The sequence below is a fragment of the Aquarana catesbeiana genome, linkage group LG06 (genome assembly GCF_042186555.1).
Source record: "Aquarana catesbeiana isolate 2022-GZ linkage group LG06, ASM4218655v1, whole genome shotgun sequence".
NCBI classification, from domain to species: domain Eukaryota; kingdom Metazoa; phylum Chordata; class Amphibia; order Anura; family Ranidae; genus Aquarana; species Aquarana catesbeiana.
Window position 1 is genome coordinate 251383114 of NC_133329.1, and position 19022 is coordinate 251402135.

Consider the following 19022-nt stretch of genomic DNA (forward strand, 5'->3'; position numbering starts at 1 on the left):
GTCCCATTTGGGGAACCTAGGTCTTCTTTGAGGTTTAAGCCTGATAGCTCCTTTAAAGAATTGACGGACTAATGTGTGATTAGCCCAAGACACTCCTGTGAAGGCTGAGATGGCTGAAACTTGCACTCTTAGTGAGCTGACTGCTAAAGATAGGTCCAGCCCTGATTGGAGAAAACTTAGAATGTCTTCTACTGCTGGAGACTTACACGGATTTGACCGGGAAGACATGTGATCAGAGAATGTAGACCATATCCGTTCGTATACTCTGTTCGTACTTCCCCTCCGGGCACTAAGAAGAGTTGGAATAGCTTCTTCCGGACAGCCTAGGGATTCAAGCCTTTCCCTCTCAAGAACCACACCCTGAGGTGTAGGCAAGATGGGCATGGGTGTAACGTCGAGCCTTGCGACAGTAGATCCGGCCTGAGAGGAAGGGGAACTGGGTCTTGATAACTCAGGAGTGATAACAGAAGAAACCACGGCCTGTTGGGCCAGAAAGGAATCACTGCAATGATCTCCACCTTCTCTGTTCTGAGCCTCCGGAGGAATTGCAGAATCACCGGTACCGGAGGGAAGGCATAAGCCTTCTGAAACTTCCAATGATCTGAGAGAGCATCTATCCCGTAAGCCTGAGGGTCTCTGAACCTCGAATAATATCTGGGCATCTTGTGATTGCATGGAGAAGCAAATAGATCGACCTCTGGAAGTACTCCCAGGGTCAGAAGCCACTCGAACACCTCTCTATGGAGAGACCACTCGTTGTTGTCCATTTGCACTCTCGAGAGGAAGTCCTCCTGTACATTCTGGATCCCCGGAATGTAAACTGCCGAGATGTTGGACAAATATTTCTGAGCCCAGCTCATTATTGGCTCCACTTCTTGTAGCAGAGACCAGCTGCGAGTTCCACCTTGCTTCTTTATTTAAGCCACCGCGGTTGTATTGTCCAACCTTAGCATCACAGATGAACCTTCTATTAGATGGCGAAATGACAGGAGTGCCTGAAAGGCGGCCTTCAGCTCCAGAATGTTGGAGACAATCCCTCGAGCAGGGAAACCCCATCGGCCTTGCGCCACTTCTGAAAGGCAGTGAGCGCCCCAACCTCGATTGCTGGCATCCGAAGTTAACGTGACCCATGAGATGGGCACGATTGAATGGTGATTGCGCAGATTCTTCCCTTGAAGCCACCAAAGAAGAGACGTCCTCATGGATGACGTAAGATGTATGCGCTGGACTTGGCTGGAAGAATCCCATTGTTGAAGGAACCCTTTTTGGAAGGGTCGTGTATGCCATTGGGCCCACTTCACCATAGGAATGGTAGCTGTCATTGTGCCAATTACTTTCAGGCATTGGAGAGCTGAGAGGTGAGACGACGCAAGGGCCGCGTGTATTCTGTCTCGAATCACTCCAATCTTCTCCTCTGGAAGGGAGATGGTGCCTTCCAATGTGTTGAAGTGAGCCCCTAGAAACACCAGAGATTGTGTTGGCTCTAAATGGCTCTTCTCTAGATTCAGAAGCCACCCGAATTTCTGCAGGGTGGAGCCGACTAAGCTCCTGTTCTCTAACAGTTGATCTTCGTTCTGAGCTAGGAGAAGTAGGTCATCTAAATAGTGGTGGAGACGAACCCCCTTGATACGGAGTAGAGCCACAACCGACAACAGGACCTTTGAGAAGACCCGAGGTGACGTTGTTAGGCCGAAGGGTAGACATGTGAACTGCAGATGCTGATTGCCGACCGCAAAGCGGAGGAATTGTTGGAACTCTGTTGCCACTGGCACGTGAAAGTATGCATCTTTCAGATCGATTGAAATCATCCAATCTCCCAGATGTATTGAATGTTGGATCGTAATTAAAGACTCCATTTTGAACTTTCCTTTTCGGATAAAAGAATTGAGATGTGTTAAATCTATTACTCGCCTCCATGTACCGTTTTTCTTCTGTATCATGAACAGAGGAGAATACATGCCTTTGCCTTGTTCGTTTTCTGGAACAGGGACGACTGCGCCTTGATCCAATAAACAGCTCACGTAGGTTAATAGGACCTGCTTTTTCTCTTCTGAACTTGGAAGAGCTGTGGGAACAAATCTGAGTCTTGGGGTATCGCTGAAAACCCACTTGTGACCGGAGGAGACCGTCTTGACGGTCCAGTAATCTCGGATTGAGGCCGCCCAGACATGCCCGAAGTGGCGAAGACGAGCCCCCACCTGGCATGCCTGAGCGGGCCCAATCTCAAAAGGACTTTGTGGCGTCCTGGTTGCCAGAGGAACCCCCTTTTGCGGGTTTCTTGAAAGAAGACTGCCTGGCTTTCCAGGATCTAGAGAACTCCCGACCAGGTCTGTAGCTGCGCGCATCCCTAGCGCGATCAGAGTTTTGTCTTCTAGAAAAACTGCGTTTCTGATTTTGTAGGCGTCTGTCTTGAGGGAGGAAACCAGACTTCCCACCTGTGGCCCGGGTTATGGCACTATCGAGCTTATTGCCGAACAATGAAGAACCTTCAAACGGAATTCGGCACCAAGCTTGCTTGGAAGCTGGGTCCGCCAACCACGGACGGAGCCATAGGGCACGACGAGCTGAAACAGCTGCCAACATAACCCGGGACATCAGGCGGATGACATCAATAGATGCCTCCCGAAGAAAGGCTGATGCCAGCCTGATCTCTTGGATAGGAGAATCCTTAGCTGTTTCAGTAGAGATACCTCTTAAGAACTCATCCACATTATCAGACCAAGATTCCAAAGCTTTGGAAACTGCAGCTATCGCAAGTACTGGCTTACATGCCATTCCTGACGTCAGGTAGATCTTCTTTAAATCCGAATCAATTCGCCTTTCTAAAGGATCTTTAAAAGATACAGTGTCTTCCAAGGGAAGCGTTACATATCTTGCTAGTCTCATTAAAGCTGCATCCACTAATGGGGCTGATTCAAGGTGCTTTACTTCCTCTTCCTTGAAAGGATATAGTTTCAAGACCTTTGACTGCATGGAACTTTTCTTGTCCATTTTGCTCCATTCCTCAGAAATGACCTCACCCAGCTCAGAGAGAAAAGGAAAATACTGTCGCTCCTTATTGAGCTGCTTAAAAAACTTCCTCTGTTTTGGGGGGGAAGTAACTGGATCTTCCCACTTCAGGGCCTCTTTTACTGCCTTCACCAAAGAAGGAACTAAAGCGAACTCAAACCCCACGCCAGGATCTTCCAGATCCGATTCGCCGTCTGAAACAGGAGCAGAAGGGTGACTTGGTTGGGAAGAATCCCCTGTCTCATGCACAGAACCTTCACCCACTGGAGGGCATAATGGGTCTGATGGGGAATCACGGGGCTGCTGGGCTTCTCTCTCCTGTAGAGATTCTTTCACAACCCGCCTAACCATACATTCCAAACGCTGGTCTGCACCATCCCTCTCATCTGCAGCTTTAGAGAAGCAGTGATCACAGAGAGATTTGTCTGTTGGAACAGGCATCCTACATCCCCAGCATGATTTTCCTGAACTCTCTTTAGAGTGAGATGAAGGGGGGTGAGAAGGATTTTTATTGCGCTGTTCAGATCTGGAAGGAGATCTATGATGGCTAGACCTGGAGGAAGATTGCCGGTGGTGTGATTTTGATGATCCACTTCCTTTATGGGAACTACGGTGTGGATCAGACCTAGTAGGGCTGTGAGGAAAGAAACACAGAGAAGATAGAGAAAGAAAATCAGCTGGTGTCCTAAAAATCCTACTCTCACTCCTTGTACAGGCAGAAAAGCAAAACTGCAAACATACCTGCTACAAGCGGGCTGGCCACTAGGGGGCAGTGAGGAGTCCATAGTGTCAATACAATAGGAAGCTGCAGAGACAGATTCACAGGATCAGCTGACTGACAACAGACCTCCACCCCCAGACAATAGAGATTGTCTTACCTTGAACCGCCAAGATAGTAGCCCCGGGAAGTCGCTGTATCCCCCACGATCATTCCCAGGGCTCTAAAAGCTTTCCACAGCTTTAAAAGTGGCGCCCGTGACGTCATCGCCGACGTCAGACGCGAGACGCTCGCGCGCATGCGCGAACCAAGCCTCGACTTCGTATTGGGTCCGCGCATGCGCAGAACGTACGCTAGTACCCGGAAGTCACAGAGAGAGCGGCTGCTGGAACGCAGAGCGTCAGCGCCACTCTAGGACACCAGGAAGCAGGAAAAAAACACACAGAGATATGATACACATAAACACTGCTGCCATATGTGAATGAAATGTAAAAACTTACCCCTCCACCTACGATCACCTGGGCCGAGAAACGCCATCCATACACACACACACCGGACTTGGCAGCAGATAATGGTCGCCTGAAACATTAGGCAAACAGACCGTGCGCACATAGACGAACCGATCCAATCTTCAGCGCTACTCTGCTATACACTCCATACCCTGCTAATAGTCAGGGCCTATCGGAGGAATCTTTGGCACTCGGCATCATCGATCGTAGGGAGGTTTTATCTTTAGGTAGGAGAACCAACACCTGGTCCTACGGAGGAGGACAAAAAAGGAACATGGATAGCAGCCTAGAGCAAAGATTTATGGGAGAGGGGGTCCTATTGGGTAGTTATGGAGGCGGAGCCTACCCACATGTATGCTGCCATGGAGCCTGTCAGGAAATAATGTTATGCCAAGTAAATTGATACCCAACATGTCACGCTTCAAAATTGCGCCCGCTCGTGGAATGGCGTCAAACTTTTACCCTCAAAAATCTCCATAGGCGACGTTTAAAAAATTCTACAGGTTGCATGTTTTGCGTTACAGAGGAGGTCTAGGGCTAGAATTATTGCTCTCGCTCTACCGGTCGCGGCGATACCTCACATGTGTGGTTTGAATACCATTTTCATATGCGGGCGCTACTCACGTATGCGTTCGCTTCTGCGCGTGAGCTCGTCAGGACGGGGGGTTTTTAGAAAAAAATTTTTTTATTATTTATTTTACATGATTTTATTATTTTTTTTTACACTGTTTTAAAAAAATAAATAAAATTATGTCACTTTTATTCCTATTACAAGGAATGTAAACATCCCTTGTAATAAAAAAAGCATGACAGGACCTCTTAAATATGAGATCTGGGGTCAAAAAGACCTCAGATCTCATATTTACACTAAAATGCAATTAAAAAAAAAAAAAAAGTCATTGAAAAAAATTACATTGAAAAAAATGTGCCTTTAAGAGGCGTGGGCGGAAGTGACGTTTTGACGTTGCTTACGCCCAGCAGTGTCATGGAGACGAGTGGGCGCCATTTTAGCCTCACTCGTCTCCAGGCACAGAAGGGAGACGGACGCGATCGCCTCCGCCGCTACCGACGGCTCCGGTAAGCAGGGGAGGGCACCGGATCATGGCGGGAGGGTTGGGGCCCTCTCCTGCCACCGATAAAAGTGATTTTGTGGCGAATCCGCCGCAGGGACCACTTTTATCTGAACGCCGACCGCCGCACGAAAACGGGGATACCGGGGTTATGGCAGCTAGGTGCTGCCATAACAACGATATCCGCTGCCAAAGTTTGGACGTACATCGGCGTGTGGCGGTCAGTGGTTAAACGCTTCAGCCCTGGAAGATTTTACCCCCTTCCCAACCAGAGCACTTTTTACGATTCGGCACTGCGTCGTTTTAACTGACAATTGGGCTGTCGTGTGACATTGCACCCAAACAAAATTTTGGTCCTTTTTTTCCCCACAAACAGAGCTTTCTTTTGATGGTATTTGATCACCTCTGCGGTTTTTATTTTTTGCACTATAAACAAAAAAAGAGCGACAATTTTGAAAAAAAAGCAATATTTTTTACTTTTTGCTATAATAAATAAATTTTTTCCTTTTTAGGCCAATATGTATTCTTCTATAAATTTTTGGTAAAAGAAAATCGCAATAAATGTATATTGATTGGTTTGCGCAAAAGTTATAACGTCTACAAAATAGGGGATAGTTTTATGGCATTTTAATTTTTTTTTTCTTTCATTTGTAGTGGCGGTGATCTGCGATTTTTATTGTGACTGCAACATTATGGCAGACACATCGCACACTTTTGACACTATTTTGGGACCATTGTCATTTATACAGCGATCAGTGCTATAAAAATGCACTGATTACTGTGTAAATGACACTGGCAGGGAAGGGGTTAAACACTAGGCGGCGATCAAGGGTTTTAAGAGTGTCCTAGGGAGTGATTCTAACTGTGGGGGGGTGGGCTTCCACTGACATGACAGCGATCACTGCTCCCGATAACAGGGAGCAGTGATCTCTGTCAGGTCATAAGGCAGAATGGGGAAATGCCTCGTTTACATATGCCTTTCCCCGTTCTGAGGATCCGTGACACGATCGCCGGGAGACTGGCAGGTATTGAGTCTGCAGGTCCCTTGGGCACGGTCACGCTGTACGTGGTGGGCGCTCGTGCCCGCTAGCCCCGCCAATTAAAGGGGACGTACAGGTACACCCATTTGCCCACCGCTGCCATTGTGCCGACATATATAGTTGTGCAGCAGTCGGCAGGTGGTTAAAGAAGAAGAGAATGTGCGCTGCATTTCGAGATATCATAATTTGCCATGTCACAAATGTTAATTCTCCATTACGAATGCTAGTTTACAAGACCGACCGCTTCTGGCTCATTCCTGCTTCCGAGCATGTGTGTTTGTACTTTGGACTTTTGTCCTACGGACTTGTGTACACACGCTCGGAAAATCCGACAACAGACATTTGTCCACGGAAAATTTTAAAACCTGCTATCCAACATTTGTTTGCGGAAAATCCAACAACAATTGTCCGATGGAGCATACAACCGGTTGGATTTTCCGCCAACAGCCTGACATCACATATTTCCTGTCGGAAAATCTGATCGTGTGTACGAGGCTTAAGAGAGAAAGGAGGTGTGTTGGCTTTATTCAAGGAGCGGACATAAAGGGTTTGATTTACTAAAAGCAAATAGGTTGTTCAAGCAGTATAAAACCCAAAAGCAAACATTTATTATATTGCAGCTTACCGATTTTTAGATGATATGGCTGTATTTGTTTTCTTTCTTTAGGCTTTCTTTCTTCAATCTTCATCTGGTGAACCAACCAGCAAGTCTGTTATTTTTTAAAAGCACAGCTTATTTTGCTCTTCAGCAGAATGTATCAGTTTACATGGAGACAAACCACGTAACACTGTCTGGGATGTTTAAAATGACCAGCTTTTATTTATTCATGCTAAACCTTTATCCCAAAGGGGAAAAACGGTTTGCTGTAGGACCCCTTTCACACTGAGCCACGTTAGCGCTAAAGCGCCACTCATTTTAGCGGCACTTTAGCACTGTTTAAGCTGCACTTTTTTGGCCGCTAACGGGGCACATTTAACCTCAAAGAAGGGGTTAAAAGTGCCCATGTTGTGGCGCTTCCGAAGCACTTTTCAGGCGCTTTGGAAGCGCTGCCCATTCATTTTAACCGCCTCAAAGATGCTGCTTTCAGACTTTTCCTCACATCCCGCAAGCGCACCACCCCAGTGTGAAAAGACACACTGAAATGAATGGGAGGCGTTTTTCAGGCGTTATTTAGAGGCTATTTCTAGCACTAAAATGCATGAAAACCGCCTCAGTGTGAAAGGGGTCTAATTGATTATAAAGTTTTAACTGGAGTTTGGCTTCAATTTGTTTGTGGTTCTAAATCTGCTAATACATATACTGTAACTCTACCCTTCCTCTAGACTGACAATGATTCTGATTCTGATTTGTAGCGCTGTAGATTTATGATCTACCATCTACCATCTGATAGGTAAATTTAGTGAATTGCTCCTTAGGGGAGTTAGATTTGCCTCTGTTCCAGCTTGGCTGACGTTGCGTGTGGTTCCACACTGAGCCGGTGGGTGTCGCTGTTACCATTGGCTGGTGTTGGAAGGGCAACGTGTCGAAGCGTATGGGTGCTCCTCTGTCCCGGAGACAACTCGGTGGAGGCGGTCCTCCGAGTTGCATTCTGGGAGAGGGTATTTATGGGACAGATGCCGTGTTTTGGGGTTCGTTTTACAGCCACCTGCTGGCCCTCCTGGCCGACAGGTATGCGTTAGAGTGCTACCTCGTGGTCCTCCGTTCTGGAGGCCCGCGCCTCTGCGGTGCGTGGGTGGGCCCAGAAGCATGTCTGGGGCCTGCCACAGCAGCCGAGGAATGGTCCTGAGCTGTCTATCCTGAGTGAAGAAGCTGGACAACCGAGGAGATCCCAGGGGAGGACCCATCATGGAAGGATCATGCAGAGTGCTGGTCTGGAGAGGGGCCTGGTGACTTGGTTGGAGGACGTATCCTAAAGTAGTTCTACAACATAGTACTGCCGGGTTGGCTTAGAGGTCCAAGTACTGTGTCTTTCATTCACCGCAAAAAAACAATACATCCTGTGGCAGAGGATCGTACAGGTTTATTTCAAGCAAGTCTGTGGCAGAGACTTTTGTTCGTGCTACGTACTGGCTGCTAGGCAAGTGAGAGAGGCCTATCCAGGCGAGCAAAGATTGTGTCCCACAAGGGGATTGCATCCGATTACAATATTCAACTTTAAAGAATGTTCTCAAGAATCCTAAAGAAAGGTATTTGAGCTTCCCTGTAGTTTCCCTCCTGCCTCTTTCCTGCTACTTCCTTCGTTACTTGGTTTAATAAAGCATTGAAAACGTACTCAAGTGTTGGTGCTTTTATCGTCCAGAGGTAAACTCAACGAAACCCCAAGACCCGGTGCCGGTGGAACAGGGGTGTCGAGAGTGAAGGTAACAAGCCCGCTTAAACCAGCAGCTCCACCGAGAGTTAGTGCTACATGTGGGGGCGTCGTCCAGGATTTGTTGACCATCGATTCTCGCAACCTAGAGAGGTGTTTCACCGGGAGTTTACGGTGAGAGCTGGACTTTGTCAAATTTTTCAGGAAGAGAAGAGGTTAAAAGTTGCAGGACTTTATTTCTGAATGCGTAGGCGGCGGGCGCCAGTGAAAGCCCGGGAGCTACGTGATCAGAAGAACAAGTGGGAGGAGCCTACCCTACTTGATACCACGTGGGACGCGTGTATATGTTTGGCGCCAGAGAAGAAGAGAGGCCTCGTGATCGTGCTGAGAAGATCAGAGTATGGCCATGTCTTTTTCGGCGATGCAGCCAATTATGGGACCAAGAATGTTCCCTGCAAGCACAGCGTTGAATACTGTGCTGACCAGAACCCTGCTTACAGATACTGGTGTTCATCTGAAGCCGCAGAGGTTTGTTCTGTATACCTCAGGAGATATTGAGGGACTGGGCATGATTTGCCATAGATGTGAAGGACTGGCCATACATCTCCGTCCATTTGGTCAATGTCCGCAATGTGGAGAGTATTTGTTTGTGGTGGAGCAACCTACCATGTTGCCCTGTGCTTATCGGATGCATTAGGCAACAGGTATCGTCACAGTAGAAGCTGCTATTACTACGGAGAGAGAGCGGCAGGCCGTCACTTTGCCTGTTGTTGCCGAAAATGTTGCGGAGAGAGACACTGCTGTTGCCGTCTCATCAGCGGACATTGCTTTGAATTCTGAGTCCACCACGCCTGTCTCTGTTGTGCCTGTACAGAGGAAGGTGGAATATGTGAAGGCTTCCCGCAGCCCTGGCCGAGGCCTACCCCCAAGGCTACCCGAACCGGATCCAGAAAAGTCCAGGACAGGAACGGGCAAGCAGCTGGTGGGGAATGTATCTGGGACTGTAAATAAGTATCTGCCAGCGGAAGAGTTGGGAGATTCGGAAATAGAATCCATGTCGGATCTTTCCGGTGATGATGACCTGTTTGAGACTATGTCACAAGAGCTGTTATGGTCACAAGGCGAAGACATCGCCTCTGCTATGACTTTCCCTGAATGGACAGCCCTGAGTTCTGGAAAGACGTCACCCTGTGTGGAGCCACACAGCACTGTAAATGAGACTTTGTCAAAAGTTGTTAGTTCACTGCAGACACCGGCTGGGTCTATGGTGAACAAATCCTTGGATTCCTGTGTGCCTCCTGGCATGGGAAAGAACAGATCCTTGCCCAAACTTGCACGTTTGCAGAGAATGTTAAACAAGTGTGTAGCTGTGGAGTATGGCTTGGAGTTCCCCTACGTCCCTCAGGACGTAATGCAAGTGATTGAAATTAACCGGGAACTTTGGTACAGTGAAGCTGTTTGGGACTACTTGTCTGTGCCTAAGCCTTTCCGAAAGACTGGATGTTCTGTTAAAATGGGTGAACGTTTTAGTGGATGTTTTATGCACTGGAACTTTGGTCGGCACATCTATGCTGACAAAGTGGTCATCTGCAGGCCCGGAAAAAATGACGCTGTATATTTCATTACCACAGTGGATAAACTGGGAAAGACACTGATATTGCCAGATCCCCGGTTTTATTGGTAATTATGGACAAAAGAACTTTTAGTTAGTTAGTTAGTTAGTGTCAGTATATAGAGATCTTCGTGGTCAAGATCTGAATGTTCATCTCAGTGTCTTCAAATTCAAAGAATCTTCGCAAGCTGGACTTTCTTTATTGAAAGGATGTAATCCACTCAGATAAAGGGATGGACTCCTAAAGATTATTCTGATAATAGATTATGGGAAGAGAGTCTCATTTTTAAATAAGGCTTTGCTCCTGAAGTTGTACAGGATATATGTGTGTTTAATATGTTTTCCTTTTCAGGAACCATTTGATCTCCTATCAAGCTGTGAGGCTTTTCAGCTAGATAGATAGTGAGGTTGTGTACAGTCATAGGATGGTTTTGTTTATGGACGTGAACATATTGTTTTATAGATGTTAATCTTATAATGTCTTTCCACTGTCTTTCCTTCTTCTTTATCTATTCCAAGTTTTTAAGCTCAAATACCTACTCCTAGGCTTGGGAGCTATTATCATTATTTTTAGACAGACGTTGGGGACAACGTCTATTGTAGTGGGGGGAGTATATAGCGCTGGTAGATTTATGATCTACCATCTGATAGGTAAATTTAGTGAATTGCTCGTTAGGGGAGTTAGATTTGCCTCTGTTCCAGCTTGGCTGACGTGTGTGGTTCCACACTGAGACGGTGGGTGTCGCTGTTACCATTGGCTGGTGTTGGAAGGGTGGTCCTCCGAGTTGCATTCTGGGAGAGGGTATTTATGGGACAGACGCCATGTTTTGGGGTTCGTTTTACAGCCACCTGCTGGCCCTCCTGGCTGACAGGTATGCCTTAGAGTGCTTCCCCGTGGTCCTCCGTTCCGGAGGCCCGAGCCACTGCGGTGCGTGGGTGGGCTCAGAAGCATGTCTGAGGCCTGCCACAGCAGCCGAGGAATGGTCCTGAGCTGTCTATCCAGAGTGAAGAAGCTGGACAACCGAGGAGATCCAAGGGGAGGACCTATCATGGAAGGATCATGCAGAGTGCTGGTCTGGAGAGCGGCCTGGTGACTCGGTTGGAGGACGTATCCTAAAGTAGTTCTACAGCATAGTACTGCCAGGTTGGCTTAGAGGTCCAAGTACTGTGTCTGACATTCACCGCAAAAAAACAATACATCCTGTGGCAGAGGATCATACGGGTTTATTTCAAGCAAGTCTGTGGCAGAGACTTTTGTTCATGCTACGTACTGGCTGCTAGGCAAGTGAGAGAGGCCTATCCAGGCGAGCAAAGATTGTGTCCCACAAGGGGATTGCATCCGATTACAATATTCAACTTTAAAGGACGTTCTCAAGAATCCTAAAGAAAGGTATTTGAGCTTCCCTGCAGTTTCCCTCCTGCCTCTTTCCTGCTACTTCCTTCATTACTTGGTTCAATAAAGCATTGAAAACGTACTCAAGTGTTGGTGCTTTTATCGTCCAGAGGTAAACTCAACGGAACCCTAGACCCGGTGCCGGTGGAACAGGGGTGTCAAGAGTGAAGGTAACAAGCTTGCTTAAACCAGTAGCTCCACCGAGAGTTAGTGCTACACTTTAAAACTGAACACATATTAATTACATAGGTTCTGTGGCTGATTAGGGCGGTAATTAAACTTACTTGGCGCCTTACCTGCATTAAATTAGCCTCAGAACCTGTGTAAATTATTTGTGTTTGGGTTTAAAGGGGTGAGGTGGCAACCCTAGCTGTGCCTCGTGTAATCAGTCCTCCCCAGTTATGTCTCACTTATCACTAAGAACTTCATGTGAAACATGTCAAATGTAACCTATCCTGCACTATTGTCCCATGTTTAAAGAATAAAGGAAGTTTTATTGGACTACAACTGCAGTGTGTTTCCTTCTCAGTTGCATGTCACTGCAGTAGCGAACCAGGGCCAGCACCTGTGAGTAATCCATTACATACCACACCTGAGCAGTATCTTTGTTCTTTAGTTTGGATTGTGTCTCACTAATACAGGAGGTGTGTTACTGGCCAGATCACCGGGTGAAAATAGAGGGAAAAAAGTAAAAGAAAAAAAAACTGAAGTAGTCACCACATTTAATGATTGGTATGCTGCGATATAATACATTTTTGGCTTTGGGTTTATTACCGCTTTCACTTTGCAAGGGGCTTTTCCCTTATTGCGATGAATGTGGTGAAACTTCACTTTGCAAAGAATACTCAACAACCTGCAAGAAAAAATAAAATAAATAAAACAGTATTTTTGCATGCACATGATTGGATAATGTAAGTCAGCATAGCTTCACCTTATTCACTAAGCTATTAAAAATTCTCTAGCAAAGTAAGCAGCTTATTTGTATTCATTAAATTAACCACAATTTCTAAGTTAGGCATACTGGAAAAAATCAGTTTTCTAAATTTTATCAGGTTTTTGGAGCTGAGGGGATGTCAGGAGTCACTGGGGCTTTAATAATGAGTGTATATCTTAAAAGTTGTCAAACTGCCTCCATAGAAATTGTTGTGGATATTCCTGGTTCAAGTGGAAGAATGACCAGCACAGTAATCTTCTTAAGAATTCTACTGATTCCCAAACCCTCAGGGAACTCTACTCCCCCTACGATGCTTGTTACGGAAAAACGCATTGGGCGCGGCCACGCACGTGACATCAATCTGCATGCCGGGAAGACACTCTGGTGGAGTTTGTTTGCTAGATGCTGTTCATGTTGCAGAGACACTGTAAATGCATTTTTAGGATTTTAATAAACTCAGTGCCATATATACTACACTATGCTTGATCCCTTTGTTTCTTAACCCCTGTATTGAGTGAGTGCACTTAGGACTGGAGAGTTGGCTATCCCTGGAGATAGAGTTTCAGTGGCTGCAAAGCAGCAAGGTGGGTGGTGATCTTGCTGTGAGATCCTATGTTCTGGTAGGAAGCCTATGAACCGTTTGTGGTGGAGCAGTTCTGTGACACATCTCTCCTCTCTTTTTCAGGTGGATCTGTGTGCAGATATTGATTGGTGTGGTGAAATACACCGATTTGGACTTTTTGTACATATATTTATTCTTATTATTCTTATATTTATTCTTATATTTGTAGCGCTTACCCCTGAAGGAACGGCTGATTAATTATTATATCCTTAATTCACAATTACCACCTGACCCATCACAGCCCATAAAATCCAAAACATATCCAAAACATGTCCATATTGCATTTTTCTCTTGCTTTATTAAGTAACATGAACTGGGATAGGAGAAGGGTGGAGAAGGGTTTCTTTTGAGATGCTCTTTTGTTGCTTTGTAATCTTTTCTTTGCCTCTCATTGCAAAGACCTACAGTAGCATCACTGCGGATAATAAGAAATCACTCTATGTGATTTCTTCATCGGGGAAGATGGAAGTAGATTTGATAGAGAATAATTGATAAAGAGTCACTCTGAATAACTTCTTCATCTGCAGAACTTTTCAAGAACAGTCCGTATCTCTATATGTGTGCTTGCAGCTTTACCGCTACCTTTTTACCACTACTTCCCATCTGCATGGTACTTCCAAGTTGAGCTAAAGAAAAGTGACTCTGAATAACTCCTCCCACTTGACTGATTGGAATCCCGGGGCATTGTTGAACGTAAAGTCACAGGCCATCACCACCCATCTCACTGACGGATCCATACAGAAATTCAAGTCTCCTGCTATAATCACCTGTCCTTTTTTAAATTGCCACAGCTTTCTCAGGACATCTCCTAAGTAGCTTGTTGCACCTCTGTTTGGACAATATATATTCGCTAATGTACACTCCATTCCTAGTAACTTCCCCTTGAGGAAGAGGAACCTTCCCTCCGGATCAATTAGTCTATCCTCTAAGGAGAACCGGACTCCTCTACATATTCCAATTGCAACCCCCTTTGCCTTATTTGTCATCGAATCACCATTATACCACTCTGGATACTGTGGAGAGTACAGTTTCACTTTTGTATCATGGGAAAGGGGAGTCTCTTGTAGGAAAGCCACTCCTGCCCTATAATGCTCAATTTCTTTCAGTATTTTATGCCTTTTTGTTGGTGTATTTAGCCCTCTAATATTGTAGGTCAAAAAATTAATTGTTGTCATGTTTGACTAGTTTACCCCCTATTTTCATGGAGAAGGGATCTATGTCTATATTTACAGCTGTTTTCTATGGGGTCTAAGTTTTGTCCTCCCTCCCTCCCTCCCTCCTACCAGCCACTTCCCCCTAACCCCATTCTTCGCCCTCCCCCCTCCCACCCCCCCCAGCCACCTCCCGGCTCCTGACTTGCAAGTGGAGACCCTCTACATTTTCCTCATGTGAATCTCCCATCCTAGGGTGTTGCTCCGACCATGGACGCCCACCCTGTCCCCCCCACTCCTCCCCGGAGGCGGGGGGCGGACTGGTCACCCCTGATACAATCCAGGTTTCCCAGTATTCTAGCTCCACTTCTCTTTCTTCATCCTCTTCCTCCCTCCCCTTCAAGACCCACCACCCTCTCCCCAGAACCATCTCGAACAGTCTCATCTTTGTTTTAAAACTTTTAAGTTATTTTAGTACCCTCTTTCTGGGCTAATTGTTATCATAGTTGTATTTTAAATGATAGAGACAGAATATCAATCACAACCGCAGTTCAGTGAGTAAAATAAGCATTTAATCCCCAAGCAAAACATGACTTATTACTTGGTGGAGAAACCCTTGTTGGCAAGCACAGAGGTAAGACATTTCTTGTAGTTAGTGACCAGGTTTGCACACATCTCAGGAGGGATTTTGGTCTACTCTTCTTTACAGATTTTCTCTAAATCCTTGAGGTTTCTTGGGTGTTGCTTAGCAACTCAACGTTTCAGCTCTCTCCGTACATTTTCTATAGGATTAAGGTTTGGAGACTGGCTAGGCCACTCCATGACCTGAATGTGCTTTTCCTTGAGCCACTCCTTTGTTGCCTTGGCGGTATGTTTTGGGTCATTGTCATGCTGGAAGACCCATCCACGACCCATCTTCAGGGCTCTGGCTGAGGCAAAGTCGGCCTGTACCTTTAGCAGAGAAACGGCCCTAAAGCATAATGTTACTACCTTGACTGTAGGAATGGGGTTCTTAGGGTCACAGTCAGCTATTTTCTTCCTCCAAGCACGGTGAGTTGAGTTAATGCCAAAAAGCTCAATTTTGGTCTCATATGGCCACAGTACTTTCTCCCAATCCTTCTCTGAATCATGTAGATGTTCATTGGCAAACTTCAGACAGGCCTGTACATGTGCCTTCTTCTGCTCCTAAACGTCCATTTAGCAGCAGTAGTGTACATGAGGCCTTAGTATGAACCAGGCCTAAAGGCACAGCGCACCTTTATATTGTTTTTATTTTTGTTATATCTTTTTTTTTTTATAATCTTTATTTAACAAACAGTTTTACAATTTTTAAACAACATATACAAATCCAAGTTTTCTCTAAGTATATATATAGATACTATTCATTAATTTCATAATCAGGTCCTAGATTCCGTCAAAAATCCCTCCTAACTAACCTCTTTATTGTATAACCGAATATATTAACTTATGCATACCCCTGATATTGAGTAAAACACTTCACCACACTTTTATATTTACCCTACCCTCCAATCATTCCCCACTCACACCCAATCACAACAAAAAAAAAGAAAAAAAAAAAAAGGGAACCCCCCCTATACTTCCCTCTATGTCAATGAGGCCCTATACTCTCCCCAGGCTTGCCAAGAGGTTATGATCTGTTTTTTTAGACCTGCTTCCAGTACCATTCTCTCTTCCAATGACCGCATCTCGCCCATCTCACACTCCCATTCTTCTATAGAAGGCTCTATTCCACTTTTCCATGTCCTAGCTATGATTGTAAGTGCTGCTGTTAGGAAATGCTTTAAAATACCCTTTTTTATGTTTTTCACCGATCCCGGGATCATGGATAATACTGATATAAATATATCAGGCTGTAGGTTGATTCCTGTCACTACCCTATATACTCTAAATATTTCTCTCCAGAAAGTCTGGACCCCTGGACAATACTACCAGATATGTGACATTGTACCCTTTGCCCCCCGACACCTCCAGCATCTATACCACCTTGCCAATATCTTAAAATTTCTCTCTTGGTGTCTATAGGAGATCAATAACTTATACGTTAATGTTATTGCTTTTTCCCATTTTATTTTGGGGATAGTTATCCCCAGCTCTTCCTCCCATCTTTTTATATAAGTTACCTCCTGTTCCTTATTTTTTGAGATTAAATATCTATATACCTTGGATAGGATATGAGTTGGTTTTTGCTCCTGTAGGAGCAAAATTTTCCAGTTCTGTCAATGGTCTGTCTATTACATCCTCCTTTGTCAGAGAGAGGATGTACTCCTGTAGTTGTCGATATTGCATCCAGTTTGTTTTATATTCCATACCTAGAGCCTCTAACGGAGGAAGTCTATTCCCCTCCATTGTCTCTACTACTCTAGTATCCTCATTTCTCTGCCATTTAAGAAAAGTCCTAACTTCCAACGCTGGTGGAAATTCTGGGTTGCTGAAGGGAGGGGTCATTGGGCCCCTATAAGTGGACCCTAGTCCCTGTCTCATTATTCCATCCCACACTTTCAATGTTGAAACAACCAGGGAGGGCATGTCTCCCTCAGGAGGTCGTACTTCCTTTATTATCCATGGTAGTGATTTCAATTTTATGGCTGCGACTTCTTCCTCCAGCTTTACCCATTGTTTACAACTTGCATTATGAAACCATTCCACAATCCTAGTTATAAATACCGATTTAAGATAGGCCGATAAATCTGGTAGGGCCAATCCTCCATCATTTTTGAGTCTAGTTAATACTTCTCTAGTGATTCTGGCGGGTTTACCCGCCCAAATAAAACTCCCTATGCCCTTGCGTAATTGATTCAAAATATTTGTTGAGGGGAGTATTGGGACGGTCTGAAATATATAAAGTATCTTAGGTAATATATCGATTTTTATAATGCTTATCCTACCCATATAAGAAAGTATTCCCTTATCATATTGCTGAAGTGTTTTTATAATTTTTTGCATTTTTGGGAGATAGTTATATTCCTGGATCCTTTCCAGGTTCCTAGGGATATATCTTCCCAGGTACTTAAGCGTGTTTGCTTGCCATTTAAAAGAAACGTTTTTGTTCAATAGTGCCACTATGTTAGTTGATAATGTAATACTCAAAACTTCTGATTTATTAAAGTTCACTTTAAAGTTACTCACCTCTCCAAAGCGCTTGAATTCCTGTATTAAATTTGGTAGCATCACTAATGGGTTTGTGATATAAAGTAGCAGGTCATCTGCATATGCTGACATTTTATACTCAGTATCCCCTACTTTTATTCCTTGTATGTCGCCGTTGTTCCGTATGGCTATTGCTAGATGCTCCATGGCTAATACATAGAGCAATGGGGACAGCGGGCATCCCTGTCGGGTTCAGTTCGGTATAGTGACTGTATCGGATACATCACCATTCGCACGTATTTTGGCGGTTGGATTATGGTATAAAACCATTATCTTTTCCAAAAGCACTGGACCCAATCCCCACTGCTTTAATGTCTCCCGGAGAACACACCATCCCACCCTGTCAAACACCTTCTCGGCATGTATTGCCAGAAGGCAGGATGGGATGGCTTGTCTTCGGGCATATTCCACAAGTGACAAAGTCTTCAGGGTATTGACTCTCGCTTCTCGCCCTTTTATAAATCCCGCTTGATCTAAGTGTATATATGTTGGTATTATCAGGGTAAGTCTGTTAGCGATGATTTTTGAGTATACTCTAAGATCGATATTCGTCAAAGAGATAGGTCGGTAATTGCCGCAAACAGTATGATCCTTATATCTTTTGCCCAGATAGGTGGAAGAGTGCTGCCGTTCTATTCACTTAGCACAGGATATATATATATATATATATATATATATATATATATATATATATATTTGGGTTTATACTGTGAGATGTTTGTTTAGGACAGAGACAGCAGGATCAACTACAGGAATAGCCCACTTATTTGCAAACTCTTTTTCAATTGGATAGATTTCAGCAAAGATTTGCTGAAAATAAGAAAATAATTTCAGGATGTACCTTTCATTTCAGTTACATTCTATCTATTCATGAACAAGGAATATTTTGCAGGATTTTACAGGGCTCTTTGTACCCACAGGGACCTGGTGAGACACAGGAGAGCCAAGTTACACAATGCCAAGGCTTTTGTGGACAGAGATAATGAGTTTTTCAACGTTAGCAAGCATGTTGTTTGAAACGCCTTCTTCAATATAGCAATATAGCTACAATCTGGGGAAGAAAAATCTGCTGGAGCTTCCTCCAATACTGCTTTAATTTTTTCTAAATTTCCTTCTGTATCTGTGTAGTATAGGACCGGCATATTTAGATCAGACATACATGCAGAACATTCTGCTTTAGTCAAATAAGCCGCTTATTGCGTGCCAGAAATAGAGCTAGACTCAGATGCAGACACTGTTAGTGTTGTGTGGGCCTTCTGCCATAGCTACAAGAGAGGGGATTTCTCTGTGTTCTACTCAATGCAATGAGGGTAAGCATGTCCAGAAGGAGTATACGGTAACCCAGGTGTGGACCTTTCCTGTAATGAAATCTTGTGGTGAAAAGGGCGAAAGGAAGTACCTGAGTGCCTTATAAGGGCTCTAGTTGGAAGTGACAGTAAAGTGTGTGACCAGTGGTGTGATGTAACACCTGGTCATCCAGCTGAGAC